Below are 22950 nucleotides of genomic sequence, written 5' to 3'. Positions count from 1 at the left end.
CTGAGTTCCTCTAGAAAAATCGAAGTGGAAAATATATTTTACGACGGTATTTGAATTTCATTAAATTTGTCGACGTTAAGATATATGAATTAGACAACGTCAGTTTTATTAATAAAGACGTATAAATTATTAAAGACGACGATATTTTTCATGGTACCGACGTTGTATATAGACGACAACGTCATCCTTATATATTAGTCTGTGTCGTAATTAATGACCCCATCATTTTTTCCACGTCGTTTATTTTCAAAATATGACGTATAAATTCTCGGTTCTCATTTATTTGGAACCGACGCTGTTTATTCATTTCAGTCGTCTCTGTAAATACATGTGTCAATGTAATAACCGACATCTATTTCCACGCCATAATTGCATAGAAAAATCGGGAAAATTTATTTTCGACGGTTGTTGGAAATGTTGTGACGTAGTAGGTGTCAATAACGCCGTCATTATGATTGTAAAGACGCATATTTATATTTGTCGTTAAATATTTATTTAACGGCCATGTTCTGCTGATATATGTCATATGTTTTTAATGACGTCGCTGGAGGTTGGTCGCCTATTCTCATCATCATCGTTTTTTATGTCTTTTTGCAGCACAAAGGCGCTGCTTTTGATTTTTGATGACGCTTTTTTGTTTTAACAACGCGGTTATTCACCGTCGTGGTTTTGTTATGAAAAGATGTCGGTGGATTTCCACGACCATTTGAAAACAGAATACACGTGGTGAATTTTGTTTTTTCCTTTTAGAGAGTGGTATTATCTAAATCCGAGGATAAAAACAAGAACCGAGATATAGTTTTGAGTTACCTTCTATCAAGCCAGTGGTTTTAGAAGGTTAAGATGGAAAGGGGCCTCAGGATCGGCCAGACCGAACCTTGTCAGGCAATTTGGAGAAGAAATCACATTTCATAGCAGCAACAGAGTTACTGCTTCCAACTAAACCATGTTTGTTGGCCCTTTCATCTTCACATGACAAGAATGGGGTCTTGATCATATGGTTCAAGCCTCCTTCCATTGTACTCAAAATTTAAGAACTACCAATCTTTGATCCTACAGCAACAAACCCATCAATGCAATTACAGGTAGAGACAGAAATCTTTTTGTAAATAAAATTGAAAATCTTGTTCGAACAAGTTGCTTAATGTACAGTCTTAGCTAGATGGTAACTGCTCCTAAATTCCGATACCCTAACGGATTGGATATTGAAATTCGTGCTGATTATGCTGCTGATAGTCCATGCATATCCATTGCATGCAATACACTTGTTTGATCTATTAAGATTTTATATTATATCCGCCAACACCTCTCAAAAATTTCAACAACAGCTTACTAGCTACTAGTACAAAACAAATTGTATTGATATATAATATGGCGTGTTCTTCATCGTTCTTTTATGGCTTGAGAAAGAATGTTTGTAATTATTTTCCCTTTTATGGGCTGCAATTGTCATATTAATACTGTGGTCCAATCAATCGACAAGTCTCATGTCATGCATGAATCGACATGATTATGGGAAGACGCCACTCAATCAAGTAAATTCAGGGTAGAAACATAAAAATGTGGCCCTCAACCTTCTATGTACATTTATGTGATTTTTTTGTGAAAAATATTATATGAACTCAAATTCAAGATTAATTGTAACATACAAAAGAAAAACAACAACATCTGAAGAATTCTAGTCATAGGCATACATAGAATTATCTACGGAACCATTAATAATATATAGCACATCCATGCACCACAGGCACAAATTAGAATACCAAACCCAACCTTATTTAACTAAAACCCAAAAGAATACAAAACATGTCTAGAATTCGAAACCCAAAAGAAACAACACAACAGTGGCAAAAGCCAAGCCAATAGCTGGAGCACTGCTTACGGTTGAGCTTGGTGACATCTCTACAGGATTAGAGGCCGAAGGTGATGAGGATCCATAAGGGGACGACGGCTTGGACTTGGGATCAAATTTTCTGGAACAGGCAGAGAGACCTTGATATCAACCTTTTGTCCGGCTTGGCAATGGCCAGGAGCACCACAAAGAAAATAATAATGGCCGGGCCTTTTAAGGGTAATTGTGTCAGAACCAGAGGTATAAGATGAGATGGCAGATGTAGCATTGCAAGATTCAAAGTCTTGATCAGAAACTTGCATCACGTTGTGGAATTGATTGTTGTAAGCAAAAATTAGAGTGTCGCCGACGTGAAAATCTTTCGTTGAAGCCCACTTGTTGTAATCAACAAGGCCTCTCGAAAGTCCACCCATCAGAATCTCCAACTCTATAAACAACACTAGAATAAGCACCACTGAACGCCATCATCACAAAGAAAACAAGAGTAGCAATGTTTCTGAAAGCCATGATCAGAACAAGCAGAGCAGACAAAAGAGGAACAAATTTAGAATGAAAAGAAAACTCAAATTTTGTGTGTGAAAGGTACTACGCACGGCCTTCCATTTATATAGGGTTAGGTTGTGTTGTATCCGAGTCCCATTCTGAAAAGGTTTTCAAACACAACCTCCTTTTTTGGGCATGAGTTTCCAAATACTACTAGTAGAAGGAAATATACATCTTTTCATAAATGGATTAATATAAGTAGGCGCAAGGCCCAATTTATAAATTTTTTTTTGGAATAACTTAGTCTAACAACACTTTTTTTGGTTTTTTTGTTTTCAATTGAATACTCATTAAAATAGAATTGTACAATCCAATGTCAAAGTGGTATTTTTAGCATGTAGAAAAATAGTTGAAATTCACTCTAACCGAAATGTTAAAGTTTAAGGGTTTTCCCCTCGAATTCCGTCGGATCTTCGGTGTTCTTTGGCTTTTGGTAGACTTATGTCAATCTACTCTTTTCAATTGGTAGATTTATTGTCTCATATTTGGGTTGTTTTTGGTTGTGCCTCATCTTGGAGGTTGCTCTTTGAGGTGTTATGACCATAGTCATGGTAGATCTACTGCTCATTGGTGCATTGATGTCATGGAGTAACTAGGTAGTGCTCTCTACATCATGTACTAAAGGAAGATTACCGACAGTTGGTTTTTCCTTTTGCTGGGTTGTTTTAGTTTTTTATTATTTTGGTTTAGTTTGTTCAATAAAGTCCAAAAACTCCATGAATTAAATTTATGTGTTTTTTCTCTTATGATTCCAGAAACTTAGTTGAGTTTGCTAAGTGTTCTTAGTCATCTCTCTATGAGAGTCATACCGATTAGCTGCTGGTTTTTTCTTTAATGTCATTGGATTAGATTCGAGGAAATTATGGCGGCTGAGGGGATTATATAAAAGTTATTTTCGAAAGTGATGGTCTCTAAATCGTTTTAGCTTTTCAGCTAGCTTAGGTCACTATGGAAGTTTTACCCATGTCTGCCATATTATTATTGGAATGGCTCCCTTTACGGTATGTGTTCTTTGTACTATTATATATTCATATTGACCTAATAAAATTCTATCGCTTTTCTATCATAAAATCGATAGAAGCAAATGTAAACCGTTTGGTGAGTGGTGAGTGGTGAGTGAAATTGCTTCTATTTTTCAAAAGAAAAAGAGATATATGGTCCTCCAAACTGTGGAATCACAAGAGTGAAATTAAACTCTGTTTTGTTCTGCATGTAAAAAGAAAGTGGTAATATACTTCAAAACTATATATAAAAAGGGTAATGCTAGGGTATAGAGAGATCCAGATAGGCTCATGTTTTATATAGCATTACCCTCTTTGTATTGGATCCAATAACCTTGATGAGAAGAGAGACCATCATAGAAACATTAAACTTAGAAAATTACACAAATACTAAAACTGAAAACCTTATTGCAAATTGATCCTAATCAAACATTACACTGCTTATATCGCATGCCGTTGACTGATGAGCCTTCGTTATTATTTTCAAATTCCCAGTGTCATTAATATGATTATTATCAGAGGAAACGCGAACTTGGATCCGGTCGCAAAAGTAGCTCGCAAATCTGGGCAAGGGAGTTTTCTGGTCGCTCATCAACTGAGCCCTATACCTAGACCAAACCGAAAGCTTAAGCCCGAACCTGAGCGACAAAGTTGTGGTGTTGCCATCCGAGATTTCTTTGACCACGTCATTGGCCACGTAAGCGCTGAGCATGGGGAGTTTGAAACTGATACCCCTTTGGTTCCTCCATGGATAAAGCGAAGGGGACCAAGGACGTCGCTGCGAGCACCACGAGTTCCTTCTCCTTCTCCTTGTGCCGCTGCGGCCGCTCCCTAATATGTTGGTAGCCGCTGGGTCTGTAGAAGAGCAAGGCCTGGAGGCTGTCGCAGTCGATGTCCCACTTGTGGTTGGGATTTTTGGCAAGTAGCGTCAGATCCCAAGTTGCGGTTAATTCGGAGGAGGAGCCAGTCGCATTAATGTGTGGGTACTGTAGGGCAGCTGAGTGGACTCGGAACTCGGGGTTAAACCTGTCCGGTGGCCCCAAGATGATCAAGATTCCAAGTGGTATTATCCACGGCAGGAAAAAGAACATGCATACCTTCCATTCGCCCCAAGGATCAAAATCTTGGCGTCTCCTTGGATTATTCGTTCGACTTGGGAGTCTCCGGTGATCTGGTTGTCTTCTTCGGCTCCTCTGGTAGTAGTTGCTACGCATTGCTTGATTAATTGTTAATGATTTGAAAGAGATCCACATTCAATATTCAAAGGGCTAATTAATTAATTGTTAATGATTTGGTTGACTCAAAAGATGAGAGAGAGTAAGACGGAAAAGCCGCACATATATGATATAACCGAAACCTCCTGCACCTGAAATGATCAACCCTTATAATACTAACCAAATTGTTTACTCAAAATTCAACTTGTCACACGCTCACGAAAGTCAACGTACGTGCTTTTATTTGTTTTTATTTTCTTTGGAACAGTCAGCCGTGCTGCCTTATAGACCCAGAAGGATGGATCTCAATCTGTTTCCTCCACTAGTAAAAGGCAGAAGAGGCAAGGGGGGATTAACCTGTTTGCTAACCATGGCAGAAACAGACTGGGGGCAAATTAGAGAAACCATCCAGACTTCGAAGAAGAACACAGGGAGGAGGTTATATCTAGGCCATACAAGATGGAACAAAGGGCTAAACACAATCAGCCAGAACAAAGGGACTTGATGAGTATATTATTATTTTATAAATAGTAACTCATAATTTAGCTTGAAATCCAAATGAGGGTGCTAACTCTTTAATTGAGTGCAACCAGATGAGGTTGTTGAATCATTTTTCCATTGGAACACTACTAAAAAAAGGCTTAAAAGACACTGAGTGTTATCAGTCTCTTTTGCCTTCTTTAGGAACTGAAAACAGTGCCTAATGTAATATTAGGGACTGATGTATATCAGTGTCTTTTAAAGAAGTCCTCTATTGATATTATGTCACTGATTATAAACCTTTGTGCCTAATGTTTGCAATGGATCCCACATTTTTATAATACCCAATACACGTTCATGTATTCTATTAAAGAACTACATACGTGCCTAATGCATTCCCTAGGAACTGAAGGTATATCAATCCCTAATGGTCATTGCTTTTATTTAATACACATTTATCCCTATTCAGATGCCTTTCAATTAATGTATTGCCCATAGTATCATACCCATTACAATACTTACACCCACTAAAGGAAAGAACTTGTAAATACAAATAGGCCAACTTGCTACTGAGGCAATTTAACGAGAATCATCATTTAGAAGCAACTCATAAACTAGCACTAGTGCAGATACATGATGGAGTGATTAAAGGAAACAAAGCACTGTTGTGCAAATCAAAAAGGGTTGAAAGCTATATATGAGAAATTATAAATGATTAGTGAATCTACAACATTGAAAATAATTACAAGGGTTCCTCAAAGAACCAGTGACTCACATCTGCCATCCAGATATCCACAGCAGGGTCTTCCTCCATTCGCATAAGCTGCCGCTGGTCGTTAAGTTGATGTGTCTCCTGCAGAAAGTAGCTATAAGAAACAGAGTTCGGGGGAGAGGAGATGAGAGATAGAGGAGGAGAGTAATTGAATCAACCAGAGTGATTTGGTTTCCTCGTATTGCAGCCGTATATAATGTATGAGAGTAGACTTTCTCAAGTCTATTTACAGAAAGAAGCAATACATGGTAAGTACAATAATCTCATATATGTTATGAATCAATTCTAGCTAATATGTCGTTGATCTTGGGGGGAAGAATCTGGCTCAAGTCTGATTTGGGGAAATCAGTTGATTCCAGGATGAACCGGAGTGATATTCTCTTTACCTCCCTCAAGCGTAGCGAGCAACGCGGAGATTAAGCTTGGATTTGAGAAGTGAAAACCGATCTACCCGAGACCTTTAGTAAATATGTCAGCAAGCTGATGAGAGGAAGGAACATAGGAGGTACGAAGAGCCTTTCGAGCAACTAATTCACGAACAAAGTGGTAGTCGATCTCGATATGCCGGGTGCGAGCATGAAAAATAGGGTTGGCAGCCATATGAGAGCAGGAGAGATTGTCAACATAGATGCAGGGAGGTGAGGCGAATGCCCAAACACGAAACAAGTAACCAAACCAGCGAGTTCGGCTGCAGTATGTGCAAGAGCTCTATATTCATCTTCGATTAGAGCGAACAGATCTCATTCTTGGCATCCATGAGAAGATTGGGGCCAAGGAAAACACAAGCACTAGTAGACCAAGCGATCATCAAGAACTAACCACAGCCTAATCACCCAGAGAAACTCCGTAAGGAAAAATCATTGGACTTATGGAAGATAAGACCTTGCTCAAGTGTACCTTTAATGTACCGAAAAATGCGCTTGACAATTTGAAGATGAGAGGTTCGAGGGTTGTGCATAAACCGCAGGACACTGCTGGAAGGAAATATCAGTCTGGACAAGGTAAGATACTGGAGGCCACCCACCATACTCCGATAGGTGGATGGATCAGGCAAGGGATCACCATCCAGACAAGAGAGCCGAGTGTCAGAGGGCAAAGGAGTAGGAGATGGTTTGCATTCAGTCAAATGAAACCGGGTCAATAAATCCACTGCATAGCGAGTCTGAGAGAGAAATAAATGGTCGAAAACCGATTAATTTCCATGCCAAGGAAGAAGTTGAGCTCACCCATACGGCGGCTGTCAAAAGTTGAACATAGTTGATCAATGAAGTGGTTTACACTTGGTGAGGGAGAGCCAGTAACAATGATGTCATCCACATACACTAGAACATACACTGTGCAGGAAGAGGAGCGACGAATAAAGAGCGATGCATCACGGTGACTGTGAACAAAGTGCTGGGCAAGGAGAAAGGCACTAAGACGTTGGAACCAAGCTCGAGGTGCCTGCTAAGGCAAAACGTACAGAGCCTTGTGGAGCCGACAAACATACTGAGGGTGAGAGGGATCATGAAACCCGAGGGGGTTGTTTCATGTAGACCTCCTCTTGCAAGTACCCATTCAAGAAGGCATTACGAACATCCAATTGTTGAAGAGGCCAATTGTAGGAAAGTGCCAGAGACAATATAGTGCGAATGGTAGCCGGTTTGACCACCGGGCTAAAAGTTTCCATAATCAAAGCCTTCCTTCTGATTGAAACCCTTGGCAACAAGACGAGCCTTGTATCAGTCAATTGAGCCATCCGCCCTCCGTTTAACTTTGAAGACCCACTTGCACCCCACAATATTCATGAGGTGTCAGGAACTAAGGACCTGGTGTCTGATTCTTCATGAGTGCAGCATATTCATCTTATAGCATCGCGCATGTGTTTTGAAGCATGGGTAAAGCGGTAGGTTCAAGGGACATGGATCGTAAGCTTGGCAAGAAAGGGCAAGGGTAAGGGATGGGGGCTGGTTTTAGAGTAGAGGGTTTGGGTTCGACCAAATGGGACAATGGTTTGAAGACTCTTGAATTTTTGTGGAGGATTGGGTGTATCGGGAGAGTTAGGGAAAATCGATGGGTCAAGAGGTGAAGAAGTGGGAGGTGGGGTAAGGGGTGGGGTTGTTCCAGAGTCGAAGGATATGTCTAGGGAAATGAGGGAGCGATGGGTCCGTGGAAAGGGGCGATGGTCCTGAAATGGGCGCTGAGGTCTGTGGAAAGGGCGCAGGTTTCAGTGGAGGGGGAAGGGAGGAATCTTGTCGGAATCTGGATACGAGAGAGGATCACGGTTCTGGTTGGTGTCTGCTGACTAGGGTAAAGGAGGAGTGTCGAGATTTGGGGAGCCGGGGTCGGGTTAAGAGAAGTGAGGGCAGAGAGGGAGAACAGAGGTGTCGAGGGAGATAGGGAAGTGATGGATTAAGAGATGGAGGCTCGAAGAATTAGAGGGCCCAAGAGATATGGGCTGGGTCGGCAAGAGAGAGAGGTTGAAGCCCATTTGAGTGCAAGGGAGATGGAAGTGGGGCTGAGTGGCTGCTTGCTAGGAAGGTTGTTTCTTATCAAAGGTCACATTCCGACGTATAGATGCACCAAAAAGGATCAAGACAAATGCGTGATAACCCCAGTGATCGTCATAACCAAGAAATACACATGGAAGAGATTTAAAAGATAACTTATGCTTGTTGTATGGCACCAGGTGGGGAAAGCAAGTACATCCAAAACTTTTGAGAAATTTGTAATCTGGTGAACGGTGAAGGAGCTCTCTCATAGGGAGACAGTATCATCAAGCATGCGATGTGTTGGGCGATTGATCAGAAAACCAAAGGAGAAGGCTTCAACCCAAAAACTAAGAGGCAATCGCGATCAGGCTGAGATGTGAGAGACCCATTGCAATAATATGGCGACATTCCTTTCCACCACTCCATTTTGTTGGGGAGTGTAGGGACAAGAAATTTGATGCGATATGCCATGATCACGTAAAAATGTGAGGAATAATTTGTTGATAAATCCACCCCACCATCAACCTGCAACTGTTTGCTTGATTTTAGAACTAAACCGATTTTCCACCATCTTTTTGAAGGTAATAAATGTAGGAAAGACATCTGACTTCTTAGCTAAAGGATATAGCCAAGTGAACCGAGTGTGGTCATCAACAATGGACAAATAATAACGGTATCCAAAATTTGAGGAGACCGGCGCGCCCCATACACGCCAAGATGTAAAGTGCTAATGGGGATTGAGCATGGTGTCTCAGTATTCAAAAGGCAATCTACAAGATTTTCCCAATGGGCAAATATGACAATTTTTATTGGAGATAATGGTACCATTAACAGGTAAATGGTACTTATTCAACAAGGTTGTAAAATGAATGAGATGGATGTCCAAGCATGCCCTGTCCCAGGTGTTCTCCATAGAATGCAAGTTGACGAGCAAGATGTGGGTTGTTCTCCGAATGTGATAAAGCCCATCGGACCGCCAAGAAGAAGTACCGTCCCGCTTGATGTCCTTGACATTAAAACCATTAGCATCCAACTCAAAGCGGTCAATTATTATCGACAAAAACGGCGAAATAGATATCAAATTCTTCAATTGCAGGTACGCATAGCACTTCATTAAGGTGTAAGGACTTATGTAACCCGGTCACTTTAGTATTGCCAATATGTGTTATTGCTAACTGATTCCCATTGCCAACAACAATTGTATTACATAAGGCATATGCGCAGCGGTGTGGGCGGTCATGTGATGGGTAGCACGGAGTCAAGACACCAGAGGTTGGCCATATCACAGGTAAGGGACAGGGACATTTTCAGCCACGAGGCATGAGGCTTACGATCCGAATGACGTGCGGGCCTGCTGGAAGACTGGCCTATCACACCGAGCAAATGACTTGCACCGGGTGGGTATTTGGAGAATTGCTGTGGTGTTGAAGGAGTGGTGGACGTCCATCTGTAGAGTTTGCGAGAAGGCATGGTAACTGCCGTCGTCGAGGTGAGTGTGTGTCCTTGTGCCACTTGCTTGATTTCACGGATCCGCTTGCCCATTGTGCCCTTGAATCCAATTTGTGCCGCCCACGCCCGCCCCGATCCGCGCTAGCTGGGGTTGTGATGGCATACCAGCGGAGTTTGAATGAAGTTTTCGCTCATTGGGCATTCGATCAAGCAGCCATAGCAACACCTGAGGCCACGCTGAGGCGGCTACATGTTTCTAGTTGTTCTTCTCCTGAGAGCGAGATCATAAACCTGGTCCAAAACCAATATCTCGCAAGTGGAGTGTGGTGGCTAACTCCTTGTATTCAAGTCCAAGTCCGTCTAGAACATAGCTAACGAATTCATCATCATCCATTGTTGCACCACTTGTATGAGGGAATCAAGAAGTGATTTGGCATGGTTGAGGTAGTCACTCACACAGTTTGGTGGTTGTTGTCCTTCCCGAGGGTGCGAATTTGGTCTCGAAGGATCCGTTACAGTAGGTGCACCTAAGAAGGGTGCGCTTGCGAAGATTCCCAAGCCTGATAGGCGGTGGTACACGGGATGAGTAGAATCTTTATGGAAGAGGAGGAAGTCGCGCCTTGATCCAACTCGTTGTCTGCTCGGTCGATTCAGTGGATGCTGATGCCATCTTCTTGCACTTTGGGTGGGTCTGTGGTTTTCTTGATGACCTCTGCAAGGCCATGCATCTCCAATACGTCTTCAAATTGTGATTTCCAACTCAAATAGTTGGTTCTGTCCATGGGAATTGGGAACAGAGATGAGATGTTGAAAGAGGTGGGCAAGGATGGGAATGAGAATGGGGGTGAGGCAAGCTTTGACATTTCAGAAATCAGTTTTGTCATATCAATATGACTTGATTCTCCCGGACTTGGGTGTGTTTGCCATTTGATTGGGTAGGATCGAAACGTGAGCTTTGGCTCCGAAGAGCTCTGATACCATATAAGAACTGAGTTCAGTGGGGAGAGGGGAGATGAGAGATAGAGGAGGAGAGTAATTGAATCAACCAGAGTGATTTGGTTTTACTTGCAGCCATATATAATGTACAGAGGGTAGACTTTCTCAAGTCTATTTACGAAAGAAGCAATACATGGTAAGTACAATAATCTCATATATGTTATGAATCAATTCTAGCTAATATGTCGCTGATCTTGGGGGAAGAATCTGTCATTAGTCTGATTTGGGAAATCAGTTGATTCTCGGGATGAACTGGAGTGATATTCTCTTTAGTAGCGACTATCCGTCCAAAGCCGAGCTTCATTCTTTGTTATAAGCGCCAAACCTGAACAAGATTCCAAACACAACTCAGTGTGACAATATGCTTCAAAATTCACTTTACAACTAATCAAATTCAAATAGCATCATCCTAAAAAATAACAGGAAATGAAAAAAACTGACCAGCACTCTCAATGAAGCCTGAAACAAATTGACGATGGCCTCCAACCCATTCACTCATGAATATAACAACAAAAATCAATTTCTAACAAATCAAACCACATGTAACCTATGAAAAACCTCCTGGTAACAGTAGACATCAGCTAACAACAATCAGTCACACTTGATCTGTGGCCTTGGTGGAGTAATCTCCCTTGTATGCTTTTCAATTTCCTCTTCTCTTTTCATCAAATTCAAAACAGCACCTACAAATAAGACCTTATGCCCAAGTCCCAAACAGATTTCATGGAGTTAATTGAGTTATTTTACTAGAAAGATGCTCCATTACTTGCGCATCCCCGAGCCATCAAACATCACAAAGAAATTTTACATTTGACACATTCCAGATGTGAGTTATTGGCCATATCAAATACACTAAGGAAACAATTCAAGAAAATTAGAATATGCTAGTAATGGTAAGGAAAGCAGATTAGTACATATCACATTCAACAACAAATAAAATCAAATAAAAAATATAAATAAATAAACAACCACTTAAGATGACGGCAACAGTAAAAGAGTAGATCCAATTCGAAATATTTTTTGCATACAACATATAAGATTTAAAAAAAAAAAATGGATTTGACCCAAAATCCAATGGCAAGAAGATGAAAAATCAAAATCAGAGACATGAAGGAAGGGAAAAAAATTACCAACAGAGAGCGTTGGAGCAATGGTGAATTTTCCCTTTCGTCTACGGGCGATCGGAAATTGTAGGGTTTTCTTTTTTTCTTTTTATTTTTCTAATAAGGATGGGGTGAGAAAGTATCGATGACAGCATCTACAATGATGCTCTCTATTTCTTAGCTAAAATTTAACTAAAAATATAAGAAAGCTATTTTAGGAGCTCTCTAAAAAATTTAAACTCCAACCATACTCCCTAATTTGAAGAGTCATAAATGCTATAACTCTTTTTTTATTGGTTCATTTCTATTAATAAAATAAAATAAAAAATAGTCAGCATTAAATAAAGGTTTGAAATACTCATTAAATAAATGGGCATTAAATTATAGGGAACCACTAGGAGTCCTTTCTCTCTCCTCCTATTTAAGAGCTCCTAGAGAACTCTCTATTTTAAGAGGTGGATAGGGAGCATGGTTGGAGTTGTCTCTAAAATTTATCTAAGGAGGTGGTTTAGGGAGCCCATTGTGAATGCTAGTACGGTACAACATTGGGTAATATCATTACCTTAGTGCCTAATACTTTGGGGACTGTTCCTTATTATCCTTGCCTAATTGCAAACTATGGGAACTGTTCTTTATCATCCGTGCCTAACATGGAAAATTATATATTTTGTTTTTGCTAGACATTCTTTTAAAATACTTGCAATAATAACAATAGGAACGGTTTTATGTGTCTTTATATTTCTAGAGACGGAAATACAACTTTCCGTTCCAAATACCATTTTTTGAAGACTGTTTTCATATCAGTGCCTATTAAAAGGGTCCTTATTGCCCCAATTTCTAGTAGTGGAAGTACCAAAGACAAGTTTCTTAAAATCCAAATGAGGGTGCAATAATCAAATCCCACATCGGCTGAAATTAAAATAGCAAACTAAAGTAACTCGTAGTAAACAGTAAACTTCTTCATCGAAACATTAAACTTAGAAAATTACACAAATACTAAAACTGAAAACCTTATTGCAAATTGATCCTAATCAAACATCTCACTGCTCATATCGCATGCCGTTGACTGATGAGCTTTCGTTATTATTTTCAAATTCCCAGTGTCATTAATATGATTATTATCAGAGGAAACGCGAACATGGATCCAGTCGCAAAAGTAGCTTGCAAATCTGGGCAAGGGAGTTTTCTGGTCGCTCATCAACTGAGCCCTATACCTAGACCAAACCGAAAGCTTAAGCCCGAACCTGAGCGACAAAGTTGTGGTGTTGCCATCCGAGATTTCTTTGACCACGTCATTGGCCATGTACGCCCTGAGCATGGGGAGTTTGAAACTGACACCTATTTGGTTCCTCGTGGATAAAACCAAAGGGACCAAGGACGTCGCAGCGAGCACCACGAGTTCCTTCTCCTTCTCCTTGTGCTCCTGCGGCCGCTCCTTAATATGTTGGTAGCCGCCGGGTCTGTAGAAGAGCAAGGCCTGGAGGCTGTCGCAGTCGATGTCCCACTTGTGGTTGGGATTTTTGGCAAGTAGCGTCAGATCCCAAGTTGCGGTTAATTCGGAGGAGGAGCGAGTCGCATTAATGTTTGGGTACTGTAGGGCAGCTGAGTGGACTCGGAACTCGGGGTTAAACCCTTCCGGGGGACTGTGCAGCCTAAAGATGATCATGCTTGTGAGTATTAGTAAGGACGGCGGCAGGCTGATGTAGATGACTACCTTCAAATCCTGCCAAGGATCAAGATCTTGGGGTCTCGGATTATTCGTTCGACTTGGGCGTCTCTGGTGATCTGGTTGTCTTCTTTGGCTGCTCTGGTAGTAGTTGCTACGCATTGCTTGATTAATTGTTAATGATTTGAGAGAGATCCACATTCAATATTCAAAGGGCTAATTAATTGTTAATGATTTGGTTGACTCAAAAGATGAGAGAGAGTAAGACGGAAAAGCCGCACATGTATGGTATAACCGAAACCTCCGGCACCTGAAATGATCAACCCTTATAATACTAACCAAATTGTTTACTCAAAATTCAACTTCTCACACGCGCACGAAAGTCAACGTACGTGCTTTTATTTGTTTTTATTTTCTTTATTCATGGAGATTTTCTAAACTATTATTTACATTTGACTAAACTCTATTTTACATACATATATATATATATATATAAAGCAAAAGGCAGAGAATGGTGAAACATTCAAAATACCTTAAAAATACCCTATGGTTGATTCGAACTTTAAGAATTGAAATTATTAATTAAATGAGGATAATATGGTAAATTTACATTTTTTCATATTCAAAAAATTTAAAATTAAAAACAAAATCAGATAATAGATCCTACTTTTATGTAACATAACTATCCATATTATCTTTTCTTCATGCTAAAAATAAAATAAAAAAGAAAACCAATTGGCACATGCGTGAGCATGTGCCAAGGAGCTATTATGAATAATTATACTCTTACCACATTTATATACCACATTCTCATACCACTTTATATGGCAGCTAAAGTAGATAGCTACATCAATTAAAATTATTTAATATATTTTTTTATTTATGATTTATTAACACTTTAAAAAAAATTATTAATTAATCTTTCCTTATTAAAATATATTTAATTGATTTAATTAATGTGACATATGATATAGACATGCTACGTATTTGTTACTTTTAAGCAAGTGTTGTGTTTTGAAAACTTTCCTTGAATAACGACAATTCTGTGAATTTTCGAAAAACTAAACCTGATCTTCAAGCCAAATTAATACGTTTTTTTTTTTTCTGTTTCATCTGAGTAGATTGCATCAGTTTGGAAAACATGAACCAGCCATGGTTGGTAGCCCTTCCTCCGTCCAAACTAGCAGCAAATCAGAACAAGTTAAAGCAAACTTGGATCCCCAAATTAATACTTATGTTGATTTGTCTTGATCCTACTCAGTTTGTTCTTTTCTTATCCAATGTGCTCGTGTTATTTTTACTTTTTGTATGTAACTTTGTATTGGTTTTGGTTTGTTGTGTTTCAATAATTTAAAAAAATAATAATATTTACCATTTGTGTACTTTGTAAGGTTGGTTGTACTGCCTAAATCAAAAGAAAGTTGTGGCAAGAAATTTTTTACCGATTACTGAATAGTTATTAAGATCATATGATAAGAATTTGAAATTAAAACGTAACTTCCGTTTGTTTTCAAATTTCAATACACGTTTTTAATATGAATGGTGAATAAATTTTTGAGTACAAGCGATTGGGGAAGTGGGGTTTACACAAATATTCATTGGATATTTTGGAGTTTCGAACCTCTGCCCATATGGGTGGAGGTGAAAAGAACTTAAACAATTAAGTTATATCGAATTGGCATGAATGATGAATAAATTGTTGAATGATCAAGTAATTACTTTTGTGTGATTCTTATCTCGAACATGTAAAAAAGTGATTTTACTCATTTTCTTCATGACGTGGGCAACTTGTAATAGTTTGATTTATGTGTTTCCCATTGTGCCAATATTGGTCTAGCTAGGCTGCAATTTTCATTCATGGAATTAACATGTTTAATTGGAATGTCATATGTACATATATACGCCCCTTGTAAATTCTAATTCTAATTACTCTGAATATATTCAGCAATAAACTATAAATTTTATTTGGTCTACAAAAAAATTCATTTAAACTAACTAAATAAAAGGTCATGCATAACAAAAATTATACCACATCAGTGGACAAAAACACAAAGCAAGCAAATTGACCCCAAAAAGAAAATTTTAAGAGCATCCTACAATACCCCAAAGACCTAACACTAAAATAATAGCACCAAATCCAAGCTTCCAAAAATTAAGAGTTGGAGCACTGCTTAGAGTTGAGCTTGGTGACATCTCTTCAGGATTAGAGGCTGAAGGTGACGACGGGCTTGGACTTGGGATCAAATTTTCTGGAACAGGCAGAGAGAGACCTTGATGTCAACCTTTTGTCCGGCTTGGCAATTGCGCGGCCAGGAGAACCACAAAAAAAGTAATAATGGCCGAAACTTTTAAGGGGTAATTGTGTCAGAACCAGAGGTATAAGAGAGATGGCAGATGTAGCATTGCAAGATTCAAAGTCTTGATCAGAAACTTGCATCACGTTGTGGAATTGATTGTTGTAAGCAAAAAATGAGAGTGTCGCCGACGTGAAAATCTTTCGTTGAAGCCCACTTGTTGTAATCAACAAGCCCTCTCGAAGTCCACCCATCAGAATCTCCAACTCTATAAACAGAACTAGAATAAGCACCACTGAACGCCATCATCACAAAGGAAACAAGATTAGCAATATTTCTCAAAGCGGAAGAGCAAGCACATAAGAGGATTCCTGGCTATGGTGACTTCTAGCATCGTAAAAAAAAGTTAGGGATCTCTCTATGGCAATGCTCTGCTCAAAGACTTCCAAGGAAGCATTCAACATCCAGCACGATTGACCCATGGGGATTCTTGGCTATGATGATTGAAATCATCACATATTAAGTCAAGAATATACTCTAAGGCGTACCCTCTTCTCAAATACCTCCAGAACATCCAGCTATGGATTGACAACTAAGATGATTGAAATCATCCTGAGGTCAAGTCCTAATATGCTCCAAGGTGCAGCTCCACTCAGACGCTTCCAGGATGAGCTCAACATCCAATTCACAGCACTCTGTAAAGATGGCTTATCATGATGAGCTAACCATCACAAAACCAAATCTGGTGGCTTCGCAAGGAAAGCACGAACTGAGGTTTAGCTTTTTGGTGCATGGTTTTGAACTTTTTGATTTGGAAATGGAATTGCAAAACTACATTGTACAGGTTCTGCATTGTAGTTTTGCACAAACTGTATTGCAATTTTGGAAACTGCATTTCAGTTTTCATTTAATTACAATTTGATTTTTGTTCTTTCCTTGGCCTTCAACCTCACCAATTTGAAGATTAGAGGCTACCCAAATGAGAAATTGAGTGGGAAAGAGCAGAGTAGAACTACCAAGAGCAAGGGAACTCAACATTGGACTTTTGGAAACTACATTGTACTTTTCATTTAATTACAATTGGGATTTTTGCTCTCCCTTGGCCTTCAACCTCACCAATTTGAAGACTATAGGCTACCCAGATGAGGAATTGGGTGGGCAAGAGAAGAGTAGAACTACCCTACATTGCAGTTTTCATTTAATTATAATTGGATTTTTGCTCTTTCCTTGGCCTTCAACCTCACCAATTTGAAAGTAGAGGCTCCCTAGATGAGGAATGGGGTGGGCAAGAAAAGAAGTAGAACTACCCAAGAGCAATGGAACTCAAAATTGGACTTTTGGAAACTGGAAAGCATTGCAGTTTTCATTTAATTACAATTTGATTTTTGTTCTTTTCTTGGCCTTCAACCTCACCAATTTGAAGAGTAGAGGCTACCCAGATGAGGAATTGGGTGGGCAAGAGAAGAGTAGAACTACCCAAGAGCAAGGGAACTCAAAATTGGTTTTAGGCTTGGGACTGGACACATTGCAGTTTCATTTAATTACAATTTGATTTTTGTTCTTTCCTTAGCCTTCAACCTCCACCAATTTGAAGAGTAGAGGCTACGCAGATGAGGAATTGGGTGGGCAAGAGAAAAGTAGAACTACCCAAGAGCAAGGAACTCAAAATTGGACTTTTAGGCCTGGAAGCGATAGTCATTAATAATTATTTTTGTAGCTGTTTTGTTTTTTTTATATTTTTAACATAATTGATATCTACATTGTATTTTTGTTGCAATAATTTCTGTTTTTATTTGCAGTTTTTGTGTGAATAAGTGTTGAAATGATTTTTTTTCAAAACCATTGATTGTTTATATAAATATTGTATAACTGAATAAATATTACAAAATCAAGTTTGGTGTAGTGGTTTGTGAGTGAGCCTTCCTCCTTTGAGGGTCAAGGTTTGAGTCCATTCAATGAAACAAAATCCTTTTTAAGGTGAATAAAGGGCAACGGAGTTGGTCCCCTGCAGACGGTGGTAGGCCAGCGACGGGCGGTGGTGGTGGCAAGTGGCCGATGACGGGATTCCGACGGTGGTGGCAGGCAGTGGGATTCCGGCGGTGGTGGTTGGCGATGGTGCCGGCGAATTCCGGTGGTGGTGCCAGCAGTGGTGGTTGGCAAGATATGGACATGTGGCATATATGCTTACCTTAGAAGGAGTGGCATTGTGTGTAATTTTAATATTTTTTTTTACTGATATTTTTGTAAAATTAAGTACTACATTTGGTTTTTGACCTTATGCTAATTAAATGAAATTGTATTCTTATCTTCCAAATTAATAAACTATATTGTGTTTTAAAACTAAAGCTCCCGTTTCCAAATACTACTAGTAGTAGGAAATATACATCTTTTCAAAAAATTGCCCACAACTAAACAGCACAAGAAACAGACAACAAATCAACCAAAACAAAATCTTAATGCAAAAATCACACACACAAAATATAATTTTCTGTAGACTCTACTCTCTATAAAAAAGAATCCGAAAGTTTTTTCTTTTTCAGTTTGTTTAGAAAATTCTACTAAATACTAAACGAACCAATAATTTGGTTTTTCTTTTGATAAAAGTCTAACATACTCTTTTTGTTGGATTTTTTTCCTTTTTTTTTTGAAGTACAACATACTCTTTTTGTTGGATTAAGTTAAGTCTAAAACTTCAAATTTTGTTTATGTCATTTGGAGATGACATCATTTAACGATATTGGAAGGGGAACTCTTCTAATTGGATTAAGTCTAAAACTTCAAAGTTTGTTTATGTCATTCCGATATAACATCACATAAGAGACAATCTTGAGGCAAAACAATATAACACTCCCCCCTCCTCCTCCTTAGCGAATGAAAAAAAAAGGGCAAAAACCTAATCCTGGAATTAATCCCACAAAAATCAAAACATCAAACCGAGAAGACAAAGTTATTAATAAAATTAAGACTTTTGAGTTGCCAAAGTCCCTGAATTTAGATTTAAATTTCATTTTGGTCCTCAAATTAGTAAAATGACTAATGCCAAGTGCGCAAAATGACTATTGTAGTCCCTCAACTCCACTTTTGTTAGCAACGTTTTTCTTACCGACATATTTGTTAAATTCAGGGGTAAAATCCAGCCACCATCACTCACATCATCGACTCCCACCACCACTTTGCACCCAAATTCACTGTTTCCACCAAAACAAGAACAAACAACAAAACCCAATTGCCTTCTTTTGAGTTTTTTCAAACATCCAAGTTCGCCCCACTATTTTAATTTTAATTTTTTTTTCAAAACCTTAAAATCCAACCATACCTTTCATAAAATAAAAAATAATAATAACAGAACAAAATAAAATTGAAAACTATACCTCCCATCTCTCTCTCTCTCTCCCTCCCCCGGGTTCTACCAACAACTACCAAAGGCGAGGAAATGGGAGAAAAGGCCACACCAAGAACTCTGGTGTAAGCACGTATTTATATTAATGTATTGATATCTTACAATTCAAATTACAAGAGCTGTTCCAATAAACAAGGGATCAGCTCAATTACAAAAAAGCATTATCAGCATATCAACTATTCAAATTCAAATCCACAACTGACTTATCAATAACAATATGCTTGTGACTTGGATTGGGTCTAACATCCCCCCGCAAGCTGAGTGATCGTTGAAGAACAGGCAGCTTGAGAACCAGTGTAAAACGAGACGGAGACCTTTGGTGAATAAATCTGCAAATCTGGTCTTGAGAACAAATATAGTTTACAACCAGCTCACCCCTCACTACTTTTTCCCTAACATAATGATAATCAACCTCCAAATGTTTTGTTCGTGAATGAAAAACCGGATTGGATGCCAATGAGATAGAAGAAACATTGTCACACCAGATAATTGGTGGTGGCAACGAAAGAGACAAATCACGAAACAAGGAACGCAACCATGATAATGTCAGTATATGCAAGACGATATTCGCTTCCATACTTGATCTTGAAATCTTCTGTTTCTTTGAGCTCCATGAAATAAGATTGGAGCCTAAGAAAATGCAATAGCCACCAGTAGAATGCCGTGAATCGGATCTCCGGCGTAATCAGCATCGGAATAAGCACTTAGCTGCGCGAACCTGGTTTATACGTAAACCATGATCAAATGTGAATTTCAGATATCGGAGAATTCGTTTGACCGCTTGCCAGTGAGTTGTGGTTGGAGAATGCATAAATTGGCATACTTGATTTACAGAGTAAGAAAGATCAGGCCGGGTAATCGTTAAATACTGCAAAGCACCAACAACTTGCCTGTACTCAGTAGGATCAGAAAGAGGTTCACCGAATACATACTTAATTTTTGACCTGAAGCACATGGAGTGGACAAAGGCTTACAATCTGTAAATCCAGTGCGTACCAATAAATCAGTTGCATACTTAGCTTGTGTCAAGTGAACACAATCACCCTTATACGTGACTTCAATTCCCAAAAAGTAATTGAGGAGCCCAAGGTCCTTCATGGAGAATAGCTTACCCAAAGTCTGAATTAAATTCATAATCTGAGGCAAACTATTTCCAGTTAACAAAATGTCGTCAACATAGATTAGCAGCACCAAATAAACACCATCATGATTATATATGAATAGAGAATAATCACATTTAGACTCTTGAAAGCCAAGAGCAAGCAAGTAGTCACTAAACCACTGAAACCAAGCTCTTGGAGCTTGTTTAAGTCCGTACAGAGACCTCTGCAATTTGCAAACATGATTTGGATATTGAGGATCAACAAATCCCTGTGGCTGTCGCATGAAAACATCTTCATTTAAAAAACCATGAAGAAAAGCATTTTGCACATCTAATTGTCGTACTGACCAGTTATTCAAAATTGCCAAACTTAGAACCATCCGAATGGTTGTATGCTTTACCACAGGACTGAAAGTCTCTGTATAATCGAGACCCTCTTGCTGATGGAACCCATTAGCGACCAAACGAGCTTTAAACCTCTCAATAGAACCATCAGATTTTCTCTTTATCTTGTACACCCATTTATTGGGTAAGATATTCATGTTAGAAGCAGCTGGAACCAATACCCAAGTTCCGCAACGCTGGAGGGCACTAAATTCTGTAGCCATGGCCTGACGTCATGCTTGTTGTTTCACTGCTTTGCTAAAACATGTGGGTTCAACCTCTGAGACATCAACCACTGAATTAAATGCATATTTGGGATTCGGTTTTAGATGGCGTGAGCGAGTAACCATGCGCGCCGGTACCAGTAGAGCTTAGGAATTGCCCGCATCATCAGAACTTGGAACTAGAAGGAGAAACTGAGACTAGTTGTGGTTCAATGATGGGAGCAAGGGATTGCATAATAGTGTTTGGAGTAGAGGTATTTGAGACGGTGACGCTTCTGGTATAGGAGGCGTGTTTGATGAGGGTAGAGGAGGTATTGCTAAGTTGTGAAGCTGAGAAGTGGGCTGCAAATTGGAAGCTGTGGCTGTTAACGGAATGAGTGCACTATTTGGGCTCATATGAGGCTGCGAAGTAGGATTTGGTCCTGGAACTGTGGGATCAGATAAAACAGAAAATTCAAAACTGAGAGATGGAGAAGAGTCACCTGGGTTTGAAGGACTGCTCTGCCGAGTAGATGTGAGAATTTTGAATGGAAAAGTCTCTTCATCAAACAACACATGTCTTGAGATGTAAGTGCGTCCTGTACTGAGGTCCAAACATTGATAACCAAGATGATTTAATGAATATCCCATGAACACACAAGACTTAGAGCGAGGTTCAAGTTTGTTTTTGTTATATGGACGCATAAGAGGAAAACAAGTACACCCAAAAACTCGAATAAAATCATAATTCGGAGAGGTGTGAAATAACTTCTCATAAGGAGATTTTTGTTCTAAGACTCGTGTTGGCAAACGATTTATGAGATAAACAGAAGTCCTAAAAGCCTCTACCCAATATTTTAAAGGCATATTTGAGTGAGTTAGAAGAATTAACCCAGAATCAACTAGATGACGGTGTTTTCGCTCTGCTAACCCATTTTGTTCCGGATGCTTAGGACATGAGAAGCGTTGATGAATGCCATGAGAAGCTAAGAACTGTTTTAAAGCTGTTTTAGTGTATTCCCCTCCTTCATCACACTGCAAAGACTTGATTTTGCAAGAAAGCAAATTTTCAACATACGTTTTAAACTGAACAAAAATACCATGAACCTCATATTTATTTTTCATTGGATAAAGCCATGTGTATCGTGAAAAATCATCAACAAACAGAAGATAATATCGAAATCCATTGATTGAACTAATGGGAGAACTCCATACATCAGAGTGTACAAGTTGCAAAGGAAATTGAGACTGAGACGATGAAGTATGAAATGGTAACTTAGAACTTTTTGCTAACGGACAGGAATGACAAAAAGCAAACTGAGAAGACCCACAAGAAGGTACTTTTTTATTCGAAATTAAAAACTTGATTATTGGTACTGCAGGATGCTAAGCGTGAATGCCAAGTTTGAGCAGAAACACGGGTGCCAATGGAGGTGGCCAAGGCTTGAAATGATAAAGGTGGACTAGAGCGTAGCGGATAGAGCCCATTCTCACATCTCCCTCGGAAAAGCGTCCTCTGGGTTTTGAGGTCCTTTATCAGAAAGAAATCAGGATAAATGAGAAAGTAGCAATTGTTATCTAGAGTAAATTGATGAACAGAAAGTAAACTGGAAGAAGCTGTAGGACATCGCAAAACATTATTTAATTGAAAATTGGAGGAGGGGTATGAAAATTGGAGGAGGGGGTATGAAAATCAACAGTCCCAGTATGAGTAATAGTAAGTCCAGAATCACTACCTATGCCTCCCACTTGATCATTACCATTGTACTCTCGAGGGTTGTTTAGGGTGCCAAGATCAGGAGTAATATGAGAGTTTGCACCTGTGTCAATCAACCAAGTGTTGGCATTTGGGCGAGGATTGGTGTTGGACTGAGATGCCATAGCAGAGAGACGACGAGTAGGAACCCTACCCTCATAGGCCATGTTCATGCGGTTAAAACAATCAAGGGCCTGATGCCCATTATTTCCACAAATCGTGATGAACAAGAGAAGAGGAAGCATCACCAAGCACCATTGCGCT

At 39.3% G+C, this 22950-nt stretch overlaps 2 long non-coding RNA genes and 1 pseudogene across 2 annotated transcripts; all 3 read right to left on the bottom strand.

Annotated features, from left to right (window-relative positions):
• Positions 1–11022: 11022 nt before the first annotated feature.
• LOC148914728 (uncharacterized) lies at positions 11023–12021 on the bottom strand. The gene is made up of 3 exons (XR_016122512.1): positions 11909–12021; positions 11220–11474; positions 11023–11103 (listed from the first exon to the last, which is right to left on the bottom strand). It is a non-coding gene; the product is annotated as an uncharacterized LOC148914728 (long non-coding RNA).
• Positions 12022–15629: 3608 nt separating this feature from the next.
• LOC148914727 (mavicyanin pseudogene) lies at positions 15630–16150 on the bottom strand (annotated as a pseudogene).
• Positions 16151–22088: 5938 nt separating this feature from the next.
• Positions 22089–22899, bottom strand: LOC148914726 (uncharacterized). Its single transcript, XR_016122499.1, has 2 exons — positions 22667–22899; positions 22089–22461 (listed from the first exon to the last, which is right to left on the bottom strand). It is a non-coding gene; the product is annotated as an uncharacterized LOC148914726 (long non-coding RNA).
• Positions 22900–22950: the final 51 nt, after the last annotated feature.

Source organism: Prunus mume, linkage group LG8 (assembly GCF_029339155.1).
Source record: "Prunus mume cultivar Tortuosa linkage group LG8, ASM2933915v1, whole genome shotgun sequence".
NCBI classification, from domain to species: Eukaryota; Viridiplantae; Streptophyta; class Magnoliopsida; order Rosales; family Rosaceae; genus Prunus; species Prunus mume.
The sequence above is the reverse complement of the archived record's forward strand: the minus strand, read 5'-3'. Positions and strand labels throughout refer to the sequence as shown.